Here is a 15,771-nt window from a genome sequence, read left to right as displayed (position 1 = left end):
CCCTCCCCTTCCTTATGGGTGTTCCCCTCCCAACCCTCCCCCCATTGCCGCCCTCCCCCCATAGTCTAGTTCACTGGGGGTTCAGTCTTAGCAGGACCCAGGGCTTCCCCTTCCACTGGTGCTCTTACTAGGATATTCATTGCTACCTATGGGGTCAGAGTCCAGGGTCAGTTCATGTATAGTCTTTAGGTAGTGGCTTAGTCCCTGGAAGCTCTGGTTGCTTGACATTGTTGTACTTTTGGGGTCTCGAGCCCCTTCAAGCTCTTCCAGTTCTTTCTCTGATTCCTTCAACGGGGGACCTATTCTCAGTTCAGTGGTTTGCTGCTGGCATTCGCCTCTGTATTTGCTGTATTCTGGCTGTGTCATCTACATCCGGCTCCTGTCGGTCTGCACTTCTTTGCTTCATCCATCTTGTCTAATTGGGTGGCTGTATATGTATGGGCCACATGTGGGGCAGGCTCTGAATGGGTGTTCCTTCAGTCTCCGTTTTAATCTTTGCCTCTCCCTTCCCTGCCAAGGGTATTCTTTTTCCTCATTTAAAGAAGGAGTGAAGCATTCACATTTTGATCATCCGTCTTGAGTTTCGTTTGTTCTAGGCATCTAGGGTAATTCAAGCATTTGGGCTAATAGCCACTTATCAATGAGTGCATACCATGTATGTCTTTCTGTGATTGGGTTAGCTCACTCAGGATGATATTTTCCAGTTCCAACCATTTGCCTACGAATTTCATAAACTCGTTGTTTTTGATAGCTGAGTAATATTCCATTGTGTAGATGTACCACATTTTCTGTATCCATTCCTCTGTTGAAGGGCATCTGGGTTCTTTCCATTTTCTGGCTATTATAAATAAGGCTGCGATGAACATAGTGGAGCACGTGTCTCTTTTATATGTTGAGGCATCTTTTGGGTATATGCCCAAGAGAGGTATAGCTGGATCCTCAGGCAGTTCAATGTCCAATTTTCTGAGGAACCTCCAGACTGATTTCCAGAATGGTTTTACCAGTCTGCAATCCCACCAACAATGGAGGAGTGTTCCTCTTTCTCCACATCCTCGCCAGCATCTGCTGTCACCTGAGTTTTTGATCTTAGCCATTCTCACTGGTGTGAGGTGAAATCTCAGGGTTGTTTTGATTTGCATTTCCCTTATGACTAAAGATGTTGAACATTTCTTTAGGTGTTTCTCAGCCATTCGGCATTCCTCAGCTGTGAATTCTTTGTTTAGCTCTGAACCCCATTTTTTAATAGGGTTATTTGTTTCCCTGCGGTCTAACTTCTTGAGTTCTTTGTATATTTTGGATATAAGGCCTCTATCTGTTGTAGGATTGGTAAAGATCTTTTCCCAATCTGTTGGTTGCCGTTTTGTCCTAACCACAGTGTCCTTTGCCTTACAGAAGCTTTGCAGTTTTATGAGATCCCATTTGTCGATTCTTGATCTTAGAGCATAAGCCATTGGTGTTTTGTTCAGGAAATTTTTTCCAGTGCCCATGTGTTCCAGATGCTTCCCTAGTTTTTCTTCTATTAGTTTGAGTGTGTCTGGTTTGATGTGGAGGTCCTTGATCCACTTGGACTTAAGCTTTGTACAGGGTGATAAGGATGGATCGATCTGCATTCTTCTACATGTTGCCCTCCAGTTGAACCAGCACCATTTGCTGAAAATGCTATCTTTTTTCCATTGGATGGTTTTGGCTCCTTTGTCAAAAATCAAGTGACCATAGGTGTGTGGGTTCATTTCTGGGTCTTCAATTCTATTCCATTGATCTGTCTGTCTCTGTACCAATACCATGCAGTTTTTATCACTATTGCTCTGTAATACTGCTTGAGTTCAGGGATAGTGATTCCCCCTGAAGTCCTTTTATTGTTGAGGATAGCTTTAGCTATCCTGGGTTTTTTGTTATTCCAGATGAATTTTCAAATTGTTCTGTCTAACTCTTTGAAGAATTGGATTGGTATTTTGATGGGGATTGCATTGAATCTGTAGATTGCTTTTCGTAAAATGGCCATTTTTACTATATTAATCCTGCCAATCCATGAGCATGGGAGATCTTTCCATCTTCTGAGGTCTTCTTCAATTTCTTTCCTCAGTGTCTTGAAGTTCTTATTGTACAGATCTTTTACTTGCTTGGTTAAAGTCACACCGAGGTACTTTATATTATTTGGGTCTATTATGAGGGGTGTCATTTCCCTAATTTCTTTCTCGGCTTGTTTCTCTTTTGTATAGAGGAAGGCAACTGATTTATTTGAGTTAATTTTATACCCAGCCACTTTGCTGAAGTTGTTTATCAGCTTTAGTAGTTCTCTGGTGGAACTTTTGGGATCACTTAAATATACTATCATGTCATCTGCAAATAGTGATATTTTGACCTCTTCTTTTCCGATCTGTATCCCCTTGATCTCCTTTTGTTGTCTGATTGCTCTGGCTAGAACTTCAAGAACTATATTGAATAAGTAGGGAGAGAGTGGGCAGCCTTGTCTAGTCCCTGATTTTAGTGGGATTGCTTCAAGTTTCTCTCCATTTAGTTTAATGTTAGCAACTGGTTTGCTGTATATGGCTTGTACTATGTTTAGGTATGGGCCTTGAATTCCTATTCTTTCCAGGACTTTTATCATGAAGGGGTGTTGAATTTTGTCAAATGCTTTCTCAGCATCTAATGAAATGATCATGTGGTTCTGTTCTTTCAGTTTGTTTATATAATGGATCACGTTGATGGTTTTCCGTATATTAAACCATCCCTGCATGCCTGGGATGAAGCCTACTTGATCATGGTGGATGATTGTTTTGATGTGCTCTTGAATTCGGTTTGCCAGAATTTTATTGAGTATTTTTGCGTCGATACTCATAAGGGAAATTGGTCTGAAGTTCTCTTTCTATGTTGTGTCTTTGTGTGGTTTAGGTATAAGAGTAATTGTGGCTTCGTAGAAGGAATTCGTTAGGGCTCCATCTGTTTCAATTTTGTGGAATAGTTTGGATAATATTGGTATGAGGTCTTCTATGAAGGTTTGATAGAATTCTGCACTAAACCCGTCTGGACCTGGGCTCTTTTTGGTTGGGAGACCTTTAATGACTGCTTCTATTTCCTTAGGAGTTATGGGGTTGTTTAACTGGTTTATCTGTTCCTGATTTAACTTCGATACCTGGTATCTGTCTAGGAAATTGTCCATTTCCTGAAGATTTTCAAGTTTTGTTGAATATAGGTTTTTATAGTAAGATCTGATGATTTTTTGAATTTCCTCTGAATCTGTAGTTATGTCTCCCTTTTCATTTCTGATTTTGTTAATTTGGACGCACTCTCTGTGTCCTCTCGTTAGTCTGGCTAAGGGTTTATCTATCTTGTTGATTTTCTCAAAGAACCAACTTTTGGTTCTGTTGATTCTTTCTATGGTCCTTTTTGTTTCTACTTGGTTGATTTCAGCTCTGAGTTTGATTATTTCCTGCCTTCTACTCCTCCTGGGTGTATTTGCTTCTTTTTGTTCTAGAGCTTTTAGGTGTGCTGTCAAGCTGCTGACATATGCTCTTTCCTGTTTCTTTCTGCAGGCACTCAGCGCTATGAGTTTTCCTCTTAGCACAGCTTTCATTGTGTCCCATAAGTTTGGGTATGTTGTACCTTCATTTTCATTAAATTCTAAAAAGTTTTTAATTTCTTTCTTTATTTCTTCCTTGACCAGGTTATCATTGAGTAGAGCATTGTTCAATTTCCACGTATATGTGGGCATTCTTCCCTTATTGTTATTGAAGACCAGTTTTAGGCCGTGGTGGTCCGATAGCACGCATGGGATTATTTCTATCTTTCTGTACCTGTTGAGGCCCGTTTTTTGACCAATTATATGGTCAGTTTTGGAGAAAGTACCATGAGGAGGTGAGAAGAAGGTATATCCTTTTGCTTTAGGATAGAATGTTCTATAAATATCCGTTAAGTCCATTTGGCTTATGACTTCTCTTAGTCTGTCGACATCACTGTTTAATTTCTGTTTCCATGATCTGTCCATTGATGAGAGTGGGGTGTTGAAATCTCCCACTATTATTGTGTGAGGTGCAATGTGTGTTTTGAGCTTTAGTAAGGTTTCTTTTACGTATGTAGGTGCCCTTGTATTTGGGGCATAGATATTTAGGATTGAGAGTTCATCTTGGTGGATTTTTCCTTTGATGAATATGAAGTGTCCTTCCTTATCTTTTTTGATGACTTTTAGTTGGAAATTGATTTTATTTGATATTAGAATGGCTACTCCAGCTTGCTTCTTCTGACCATTTGCTTGGAAAGTTGTTTTCCAGCCTTTCACTCTGAGGTAGTGTTTGTCTTTGTCTCTGAGGTGTGTTTCCTGTAGGCAGCAGAATGCAGGGTCCTCGTTGCGTATCCAGTTTGTTAATCTATGTCTTTTTATTGGGGAGTTGAGGCCATTGATATTGAGAGATATTAAGGAATAGTGGTTATTGCTTCCCGTTATATTCATATTTGGATGTGAGGTTATGTTTGTGTGCTTTCATTCTCTTTGTTTTGTTGCCAAGACGATTAGTTTCTTGCTTCTTCTACGGTATAGCTTGCCTCCTTATGTTGGGCTTTACCATTTATTATCCTTTGTAGTGCTGGATTTGTAGAAAGATATTGTGTAAATTTGGTTTTGTCATGGAATATCTTGGTTTCTCCATCAATGTTAATTGAGAGTTTTGCTGGATACAGTAACCTGGGCTGGCATTTGTGTTCTCTTAGGGTCTGTATGACATCAGTCCAGGATCTTCTGGCCTTCATAGTTTCTGGCGAGAAGTCTGGTGTGATTCTGATAGGTCTGCCTTTATATGTTACTTGACCTTTTTCCCTTACTGCTTTTAATATTCTTTCTTTATTTTGTGCGTTTGGTGTTTTGACAATTATGTGACGGGAGGTGTTTCTTTTCTGGTCCAATCTATTTGGAGTTCTGTAGGCTTCTTGTATGTCTATGGGTATCTCTTTTTTTAGGTTAGGGAAGTTTTCTTCTATGATTTTGTTGAAGATATTTACTGGTCCTTTGAGCTGGGAGTCTTCACTCTCTTCTATACCTATTATCCTTAGGTTTGATCTTCTCATTGAGTCCTGGATTTCCTGTATGTTTTGGACCAGTAGCTTTTTCTGCTTCACATTATCTTTGACAGTTGAGTCAATGATTTCTATGGAATCTTCTGCTCCTGAGATTCTCTCTTCCATCTCTTGTATTCTGTTGATGAAGCTTGTATCTACAGCTCCTTGTCTCTTCTTTTGGTTTTCTATATCCAGGGTTGTTTCCATGTGTTCTTTCTTGATTGCTTCTATTTCCATTTTTAATTCCTTCAACTGTTTGATTGTGTTTTCCTGGAATTCTTTCAGGGATTTTTGTGTCTCCTCTCTATGGGCTTCTACTTGTTTATTTATGTTTTCCTGGAATTCTTTCAGGGATTTTTGTGTCTCCTCTCTATGGGCTTCTACTTGTTTATTTATGTTTTCCTGGAATTCTTTCAGGCATTTTTGCGATTCCTCTCTGTAGGCTTCTACTTGTTCTCTAAGGGAGTTCTTCACGTCTTTCTTGAAGTCCTCCAGCATCATGATCAAAAATGATTTTGAAACTAGATCTTGCTTTTCTGGTGTGTTTGGATATTCCATGTTTGTTTTGATGGGAGAATTGGGCTCCGATGGTGCCATGTAGTCTTGGTTTCTGTTGCTTGGGTTCCTGCGCTTGCCTCTCGCCATCAGATTATCTCTAGTGTTACTTTGTTCTGCTATTTCTGACAGTGGCTAGACTGTCCTATAAGCCTGTGTGTCAGGAGTGCTGTAGACCTGTTTTCCTCTCTTTCAGTCAGTTATGAGGACAGAGTGTTCTGCTTTCGGGCGTGTAGTTTTTCCTCTCTACAGGTCTTCAGCTGTTCCTGTGGGCCTGTGTCTTGAGTTCACCAGGCAGCTTTCTTGCAGTAGAAAAGTTGGTCTTACCTGTGGTCCCGAGGCTCAAGTTCGCTCGTGGGGTGCTGCCCACGGGCTCTCTGCAGCGGCAGCAACCAGGAAGACCTGTGCCGCCCCTTCCGGGAACTTCAGTGCACCAGGGTTCCAGATGGTCTTTGGCTTTTTCCTCTGGCGTCCGAGATGTGTGTGCAGAGAGCAGTCTCTTCTGGTTTCCCAGGCTTGTCTGCCTCTCTGAAGGTTTAGCTCTCCCTCCCACGGGATTTGGGTGCAGAGAGAACTCTCAGCTACTTGTCCAGCACCATGTCTGCTTGCCTGCCGCTATAAAAGTAACTTTTATTTTCCTGAAGTAATTGTCTTCCCCAAGGCCTACTGCATCCATCTGCTAACTTAGGCTTAGTCCTGGAAGCTTCTAGTCTCCTACACTCTTATCTAGGCCTATAATGTTTTCAGCCTCTGAGACTTACTGCTGAGTAAGCTTGCCCTGTCCAGCTCTTTCTGAACTCTGGCTGACTGGTTCAGCTCAGCCGTCGGGGTTCCTCTCCACACTGACTTGACTCAATCTGGCTTCTTTCTTTTGGCCTCTCCTGAATTGCTCTGCTTGGCTTCATACTAACTGACAGTATGTTCTAATCTTCTGGCTCCTTCTCATTCTCTAGCTTGTTCTGTCTTCACCTGTCTCTGTAAAACTTTCCTGGTAAAGCCACCTCCTCCCTCCTTCCTTTCTCTGCACCATTCTCTTAAGTAACATCCCTTTCCTCTGTCTTCTCATGAGAGTTGGGAAGATCCTATTCTGTCAAATCTTCCTCTGATTCGTCAGTTTGTCTGTCCACTCAATCAGACATCACTTTCAAACACAGGCGCTTCCTTCTACAAACTGACTTTACCTTCGTTGTGGGGATTAAATGTGTATACTAGGGCACATCTTATTCCAGCAGAGGGATTAAAGGCGTGTGCTAAAGGTGAACCACACCACAACTAGAAACAGGGTTTTTTTTCCTTCTTCAGTAAATAATACAATCTCAGGGTTCACAGTGTGCTCCCTGTGTTTTACAGAGACAGGTAAAGACAGAACAAGTCAAAGAATGAGAACAGGTCAGCAGATTAGCTATCCTGTGCATGCCACCATGCTCCCATCAGGATAACAATGGACTAAACCACAGAGACTGTGAGCCAGCCCCGATTAAATGCTCCCTCTCTGGAAGATTGTTGTGGTCACGGTGCCTTTCCACAGCAATACAGCACTGACTGAAACATTGGCTTAGAGGTCCCCTTTCCAAGAGGAAGGCTCTCCCAAAGCACTCTGACAATGCTATCATGATTTCCCCACTTCTTCGGAGGTACCCATCACTGTTTGAACACTGAATACTTGAATACTGGGGCAAGCAGGAAAGCTAAATGCTAGACACAGCATCCAAGTAATGCTGCTACCTGACAGGAGATTACATCATCATCACGGCCATCCAGTATAGAGGCCTACCCTGAGTGTCTGTTCAGGCACAGGAGCCGCAGCAAATGCAGATGAAGAGCAAGGAAGTCTAGGGATTGGGGAGGCGTCCATCTGTGGAGACAGGTATGAAATGGGAAAGTGCGTAATGTTAATGTCCGCTCAGAAGAACCCACCACAAAGGAGATATTCAACAACCAAGTAGATAGAATGACCTCCATGTCTGACTCAGCAGTCATATGAACAGCCCTGTTGGCCTAGATGGAGGTTATGTACAGGCTTGTAAGCGATGGTAGGGGTGGTCCACCAGAATGGACTCCCATACTGTTGGCACCAGGATCCGGCTTTACAGTTCACCTCTGAACCCAGCGATGATGGTGACATCACTCATAGTCGATAGGGACCTATGCATCTGTTGCCACGACAATGCCATACACTCCCAGCATCCATTTGGTTTACCTCCCACTTTACCAGCGAGCGGTGATGTCACATCGCAGCCTAAATAAAAGACAGACCCTTTCTGACCTTTGCCCCTTCTTCTCTCTTTTCCCCCTTTGTCTCTGCCGCCCGCCCCCTTTGTTCCCTTCCCTCACTATAAACCTCTCGTGCATGGAGCTGCATTGGCCTGGTGTGGTCTGTCTGGATGGGAGCCACAATGCTGTCACAACACACAGCAAAACAGACTTATCTACTACCTTCCAGAACCAAATGGCCATGAGGTAACAAGTTGATTGTTGCACCTGTTTTGCTCTAGAAGCACTGGTGTGTCACTTGACTCAAACTGGAATGTTTTCTGGATATGGGGTTGGCTTTCCACCTGAAATTCAGATCACTTCTGGGATGCTTAGAAAGCATTCACTTGGGGTTGGGGATTTAGCTCAGTGGTAGAGCGCTTGCCTAGCAAGTGCAAGGCCCTGGGTTCGGTCCCCAGCTCCAAAAAAAAAAAAAAAAAGGAAAAAAAAAAGAAATTATTCACTTGCTGACAAGGGGTCTCACAGAATGGTGCTCTATAGCAAAAGAAGGTGGATGATCACAGAGTCTTCTGGCCTCTTGGACAACTCACTCCTCTGAGGCTACAGATTGCACAGAGCTGAGACAAGAATGGGCCAGCCTCTCTGGAGTGCAGTTAAAGTGCTAAGAAGATGGGCCTCTGCAATCCAGAGGATGTGTACACCCTAATTAATATCTATTATATGCTACCATGGCCCAGCATAAAATCTTAAGAAACCAGAGATGGAAATAAGACTGACGTCATTTACCTACCATTCCCTGTGTTCCTTCAGTTCTAAGTAGGAACCCCCAGGGTTCAGAACTTGGCTTCAGAGTGAGGAAGAGTTCCCCCAAAGGAATAGAATAGCACCCCTATAAAATGTGCTGCTTTCTATCCAGAATCCTTGTAGAAATCAATCAGTAAGCAAGATCAGGAGTCACTTACTGGCAGGTGTAACTGACCCTTGTGCTTTGGAAGAAAGGACTACCATTGTGTGGGGTTGTGGTTTGTTTTGGTTTGGTTATTAGAGATAGGGTTTCTCTCTGTAGCTCTGGCTGCCCTGAACTTGCTCTATAGATCAGGCTGGCCTCGAACTTACAGAGATCAGAGGCATGTGCACCACTTCCAGCAGACTGCCATCATGTAACAGAGTAAGGAAACTGTACTTGGCATCCGGGGGATCCACCGTGCTGCCTCTTGGTATGCCCTTGCCTGATTTTGATGCAAGCTAGGTATATGCATGGTTGGAAAGGTAACCCATCTAGACAGGCAGCAGTCACACTGAAGGTAAAAACTCGAAATGGACAATAGAGGACAGAGATGGGAAAGAAATATCTGTTGTGACACTAAGGTTGACTGTGGTGGTGGGACCATTAGCTCATCCATTTAAATGTTGTAAGTTTCCCAGAGGAAAATGCCAGCACTGTGAAGGAGTTAGTCCTTGTAGAAGGGACTTACTCTGAGAAGGGAGACGCTGCAGGTGGACCCTTGGTCTTGTCTTTAGGACTAAGTTCTCGGGAGTGTTGGCTGCTAGGGGCTGGTGACTGAGTTTCCCCTAGAGACTTCCTTCAGCTGCCAAACAGAACTGCCTTACCCAGCTTCAAGACCCATCTCAAAGGTACAGAACTCTTTATTCAGTAGAGGGTCGCTTCGCACGGACATCCCAGCCCCAGAGCCCCCTGTTTAAGTTACTATTCCATTGCTGTGAAGAGACACCATAACCAAGGCAACTCTTACAAAGGAAATCATTTAATTGGGGACTTTCTTACAGTTTTAGAGGTTTAGTCCATTATCATCATGGTGGGAGCATGGTGCTAGAGCAGTAGCTGAGAGTTTTACTACATGATCCACAGATTGGCAGGAAGAGAGAAGGGGGAGAGAGAGAGAGAGAGAGAGAGAGAGAGAGAGAGAGAGAGAGAGAGAGAGAGAGAGAGAGAGAGAGAGAGAGAGAGAGAGAGAGAGAAACAGGCTTTGAAACCTAAACCCAACTCCAGGGACATACTTCCTCTAACAAGGCCACACCCACTCCAGCAGGGCCACACCCACTCCAACAAGGCCACACCCACTCCAGCAAGGACACACCTACTCCAACAAGGACATACCTCCAGATCCTTCCAAACAGTTCAGCAACTGAGGACTAAGCATGCAAATATACAGACCCATGAGGGCAATCTCATTCAAACCACCACTGTCTATGGAGGCATTCTGGGTTGTGGCCATATCATTGATAATTTCTTTCTCAGTTTTGTCCTGATATACTCCCACTTTAGAAGTGTTTTCTCTGAAAGGAGACCCTCCCCATACACTCCCAGCCCCAAGGTCATCTCTATTTCTGGCATCTGGGACCCAGAGAATAAGAGCCGCCCTTATGCAGGTAGAGCTTCTGGATGCCGGTGCTTTCTCTCCTGCTCCAACAACATGTTGCATGTCTCCTGCACCCTGGCTGATATCTAGCAAATGCTCTCCAGTTCACGCACTCCCTGCAATGAAGCAACGCAGACAGAAATACACAAGTATTATCTCAGATGTGGCCTAATGATACAGAGAGGGAGAATGGGGCACTAGTTCGAGGGCACTGGCTGCTCCTGGTACCAAAGAGTGAAGATCTGAAGACGGTCCAAACTGCCTAACTGCCTTGTCCTCTCCTCACTCTCACTCTGGATCCTGATTCCAAGGGTCTGGGTGCAGCAGGGAACGTGTCTGTTGGCAGGCGGTTCTGATGGAATTGCAAGATGAGGGACTGCGAGGCTCACAGGCATCCCAGCCCAGCAACTCAAGAGTGTCCGCTTTTATTGGCAGCTCTGTCTTTTGACTCAGATGGAGCTGGCTGTCAGCAAAATCCCTGTTTTATTCACACATGAGTCTGCTAAGCCGACACTTCCCCCATCCCGTCCCTGTACAGCCGGTGTCTTGGAGCCAAGCCTGGATCCCTCAATGAAGCCCTTTCATCTTACCTTGTGGGTTTGGGCTGTTGCTCCAGCAGAGAAGGTTGCATTTGGTCCCAATTCTCTCCAAATATTCCCATAATGACTAGCTTCCTGCTAGTCACACAACCAAGAGGCCGTGGTTTCCCTAGGGCCCTAATTTAAAAAAAAAAAAAGCTGGAGGTGGACCAAATTAGGAATAAAGACAGAAGCAATCGATCCCACCTAGGACACTTCATATGTGTGATGCACTGTGCTTCACAGACAGACATCAACTAACTTATTCTCATCGTCCATAGGAAAACAGGCCCCTTTTACAGATATATAAACAGAGGCAGAAAAGCTAAGTGACCATGTCTAAAAAATACATGCTGAGTCAAGTGTCAGGTTTTTTCTGTCATCTGTCCCTCTCACTCCTAAGGTGACCATCTCTCAGAGACAGGGTTGGCCCTCCTGATGGGAGTGGGATTTTTAGAACTAGACGGATTGGGACATGACTAGGCTTATTAGATCACTGAGCTGTCCTTTTGCTGGGACCTGGGACTATCACCTAGGTTCCTTGAGCATAGACCAGATTAAGTTTGATCCAAAATGACACCTCAAAAGGAAACTTACAGCCAGGAGTGGTGGCACACACTTTATCCTAGCACGGAGCAGCCAGAGGCAGGTGGATCTCTGTGAGTTCAGGGCCAACCTGATCTATATAGTGAGTTCCAGGGTGGCCAGGGCCTTACAGCGGAGATATCCTGTCTCAAAACCAAAACCAAAAACATATCTGAGGCTCTTTCTGTTCCTTTCCACGGGGACATTCCAGGTGGTTCTCCTGTATTGCAGAGGGCTGGGCGGGGAGGACAAGCAAACATGTAACTCCTGGGATTCCAGAGAACTTTTAGTTACTCATTTATTTGTTTTTGAGGCAGAATCTTATGTAGCCAAGGCTGCCTTCAAACTTGTGATCCTCCTGCTTCAGTTTCTTGAGTGTTAGGACTACACGCATATGCCATTATTCCTGGCTACAGAGAACTCTCTTTTTATTTAATTTAATATAATTTAATTTTTTTTATTTTAATTTTTGAGTGAGAGCCTCACTCTGTGGCCCAAGCTGGCTACCAATTTGTGGCAATCTCCCTGCCTTGTGAATTCTGGGATTATAGGCAATGAACGGTTCCAGTTTCAGATGAGGCTTGAAGCTTCTTGGTTGCTTTAGTTCCTTGGCACCGTTTCCATCTTTTGCCTCTGCCTCCACTCACACTCAGCCCCCAGCACTGCAGTGGGCAGCTAATGGAGTTGCAGCTGATGCACAGCTGGACAGTGATTGCCCTGGGTCCTCATCCTCATATCTGTCCTATCCGCTGTGGGGGTTGAGCTGAGACACACACGGAAAGCTGTGGTTTGTTAATAATTTGAGCCACAGTGCTGGTATCTGTGTGAGACAGCAGCTTGGAGACAGCCAATTTCAAGACCATAGTTGAAGCATCTCTAATTTGGTTTGCGCTGGGAAGGTGGGTCCAAGCATCATTGTTTGTGTGTGTGTGTGTGTGTGTGTGTGTGTGTGTGTGTGTGTAGCAACTCAGTGAAGACATATGTGGAAAGAATGTGTAAAATTATCCCTTGGTATACATGGGGCATTGGCTTCTGGGTCTCCGTATCCACCAGAATCCAAAGATACCCCTTATATAAGGCGGTATAGCTTTTGCATATCGCCTACCATACCTGCCACATTCTGTAAGTCATATGGAGATTCCCTTATGCCTGATATGCAAATGCCATGTAAATACTTATTATCCTGTATTATATAGAAAATACTGACAAGGAAAACATGTCTGCATATTCAGTTCAGATGCCATTTTTAGCCTCAAAAAAAAAAATCTGTGGTTGGTTGTCGCCACAGATGCAGAAGCCATGGGTTCAGAAGCTAACTCACTGAGAAGGAGTAAGAGGAGAATTGACAGAGATGCCTGTGGTTCCTGCACCGGAGAACCAGAGGCAGAAGGGGGTGTCCTAGGTCAGGCTGTGAGCTTGGGTGGCTGGGACCCAATCTTGGGAGGCAACTGCGGAACATCAGCTCTTTCCCCAAAGCTCCCGCATGTCAAACTCAATGTCACAGATGGCGTATCTACCAGCATCCTCCTAGAGTGGTTGCTTCTGGGTCCACCCCTTTCCCAAGCAAGCTCAGCAACATCCCTATGCTGTAGGATTATCCCCACTATACAGGTGAGAAAGATGAGGTGCAGAAAAGGGTTCGTATCACCAGATAGTCCTCCTTGGTAATTGGTTGGGCTCATAGAGTAGTGTGAGGGAAACAGGCTTCAGAGGATGCAACGATATCTCTCTATCTCAGGAGCAAGGTAGCCGTTGCCCGACCCCAGGCCCCACATACAGTGTGCCTCCCTGTTCCTGAATCCCACTGCATCAAGTAGGAAAATTATCTACCTGGTCCGTAATTCTGCCACCTGAGGATATGAACTTTTCTGGTGAGCAGATGGGAAATCCAGTCACTCCATGGGTCCAGTGCCATGAGTGAGCAGGGGAAGCTGGGACTGGGACCCTCTCCCCCTGCACCCCTGCAGAGACAGCCAGTTAGTAGAAGCCCCTCCCAGTCTGCAGCCCACAGCTCCCACCTGTCAAACTCAGCGCCAAATGACCCAGATCTACCAGGGACCTCCTGGAGTGGCTGATTCCTGAGTCCGCCTCTTTCCCCAGCAGACTCAGCTTTCCAAGGAGCCCAGCAGGGGGCGTTCTTACCCTTCCACTGTCCACCCTGGGGGTTAGATTGGCCGACTGCCAGGAAGCCTTCCAACCAGCAATGCCCAAGAGGCAGTCCAAGGCCAGCTTCCCAAATGTATTCCTGAGACTTCCCTCCTTCAGCCATGGCCACTCTGATATTATTTACATCATGCCCCCCCTCCCCTTTGTCAACTTGATATTTTTAAAACTTAAACTCCAGCGTTCTGGCAATCTTCAGTTTGTTCCCCAAAGAGCTGCCACTAGAGACATGCGCCACCATGCTGGACAATGTGTATGTATTTTTAAAAGAGGAAACCCCTCTTTAGGAAAGGTCTTTCAAATAGTTCGCCACTCTTTTGGCTGGCATCCAGATTTAGCAAAAGAATACTACTGATGTTACAGCCGGAGCCGGTCCAGAAGATGCCATCAATGGGTAAGGTGTAAAGCCTTTCTTCTGTGGGCTTAGGGCCAGAGACTGAAGGAGCAAAGAGTCCAGAAATCTTTGAAGGAGGAACTGAGACATCCCTTCTAGGCTCTCTTCCAGGCCTACGGCTGCAGGCAAGACAGGAAGGAGGAACTTGGATATGGGGACCAGATCCAGATCCGTTGCAGGTGACAGGTGTAGGGCTTTGGGAAGGGGCAGGGATTTCCCTTGCAAAATTCATTCAAACGGAGGTGGAACCTGATCCCAGGGAGACAGCCAGTTGTGCAGGGGCTCCCAGGAGGCTCCTGGGAAGGTCCAAGGATAGAGGGAGGGAGCGGGGAGAGACGTTGAGGGAGGGGTTTGAACCTTCAGTGAAGACCTCCAGTGCACAGCTGCTGTCTCACAGAGGGGAGGCCCTCTGCTGCTAGACTCCACTTGAGTGTTCTTCACGCACAGATCCTGGAGGAGATGGTTCTGAGAGGCAGAAGGAACCCTGCGCTAGCCCCTGTTCGGGGTGTTGCGTCCCTTACGACAGTCCATATCTGTCCCAGAGGTTCAGTTCCAGCCCAGATAGAGCCCAGTCACTTCCTCTTACCTAATGCACTTGGGAGCTTGGGAGCTGTTTCCCTGTGTTTCATTCAGATCTTGCTCTGACTCTGCCCCTTTGGTCTTAGAATTGTTTTTCTGGGGACAATTTCTAAGCTAGCTTCCTCTGAGGAGTTCACTACTTTTATTGCGGGGGAGGGGCTTGTAGCCTAGGCTTGAACTCCTGATGCCTGTCCCTCCACCTTCAAGTGCCACAGCCCTGTAGTTTTTACCTTTTGATTCTCACCAATGCTAACCAATCTGTTCATCTAACCCGTTCTTCCTTGCCACCCCCCCAGCCTCCCCTCCCCCGCACATACACACTCTCCTGTATTGGCTTCTAACTACAGGGGTAGTTCCAGGGCATGGGGAGGGCTTCGTAGTTGTCAGAGGTGGCACAGAGACCCCTAGCGGGACCTACTGCAGAAAGCCAAGGCCTCAGAGGGGAAGGAAATCATGGGTTAAGCTTCTAGCCTCTCCAGCGGGGCTAAGTCATTTGATAAGAGTGCATTAGGTAAGAGGAAGTGACTGGGCTCTATCTGGGCTGGAACTGAACCTCTGGGACAGATATGGACTGTCCCTTCTGCTTCTCAGAACCATCTCCTCCAGGATCTGTGCGTGAAGAACACTCAAGTGGAGTCTAGCAGCAGAGGGCCTCCCCTCTGTGAGGCGGCAGCTGTGCACTGGAGGTCTTCACTGAAGGTTCAAAGACCCAAAGAAGTGTCATGGGTGAGAGGCAGGCATATTGCCTCACCTGGCTCTCATTTTCATGGGGAGGAAGCATTGAGAAAGAGGAGCTGGGTGTTCGAGTAATTTTGCTTATTCAAAACACTCAGTGCCAGCTGTGGCCTGGCCCATCCCTGGCTCCCACCTCTGAGAATGAGCCCACCCTCTGAGGACAGAACCCCTGCTCTCTGGAGGACCGGTTTCCTAAGAGAGCTATTTGTGTTCTCACCTCAGCCCGAGGCTCAGTAACGGCATCTCCCACTGTCCTTCATGATATATCACTTTCGTCCAGCCACTGGGGTAAATCTGAGCAAAGACGACTACCTTTGTGACAGGGATCCTAGTTCCAACACTTCCAAAACTCATAGCCTGCCCCTCCATTCACAGCAGCCCAGAGAGGGAAGCCCAGAGCAGGAAGTGCTGAGGCAGGGGGTGGGGAGGGACTCCCAGGAGGGGAGCCCAGCCCCTTGGGCAGAAACAGCCGTAGCAGCCCCCACTTCGGGTGGGGGCGGAGGCTGATTTACAAGGCAGATCAACTGGGCCTCTGCCT

The 15,771-nt window shown here is 45.8% G+C and overlaps 1 long non-coding RNA gene across 2 annotated transcripts; it reads right to left on the bottom strand.

The window, feature by feature from the left end:
* Nucleotides 1-5,667: 5,667 nt before the first annotated feature.
* Nucleotides 5,668-15,766, bottom strand: LOC102548045 (uncharacterized). Of its 2 annotated transcripts, none has more exons than XR_591624.4 (3): nt 15,451-15,766; nt 10,790-10,915; nt 5,668-10,315 (listed from the first exon to the last, which is right to left on the bottom strand). It is a non-coding gene; the product is annotated as an uncharacterized LOC102548045 (long non-coding RNA). The 2 variants fall into 2 exon arrangements; XR_591623.4 differs by having other exon boundaries at nt 5,668-7,459.
* Nucleotides 15,767-15,771: the final 5 nt, after the last annotated feature.

The sequence above is a fragment of the Rattus norvegicus genome, chromosome 3 (assembly GCF_036323735.1).
Source record: "Rattus norvegicus strain BN/NHsdMcwi chromosome 3, GRCr8, whole genome shotgun sequence".
NCBI lineage: Eukaryota > Metazoa > Chordata > Mammalia > Rodentia > Muridae > Rattus > Rattus norvegicus.
Note: the sequence above shows the minus strand (reverse complement) of the source record. Positions and strands in the feature narration are given on the sequence as shown.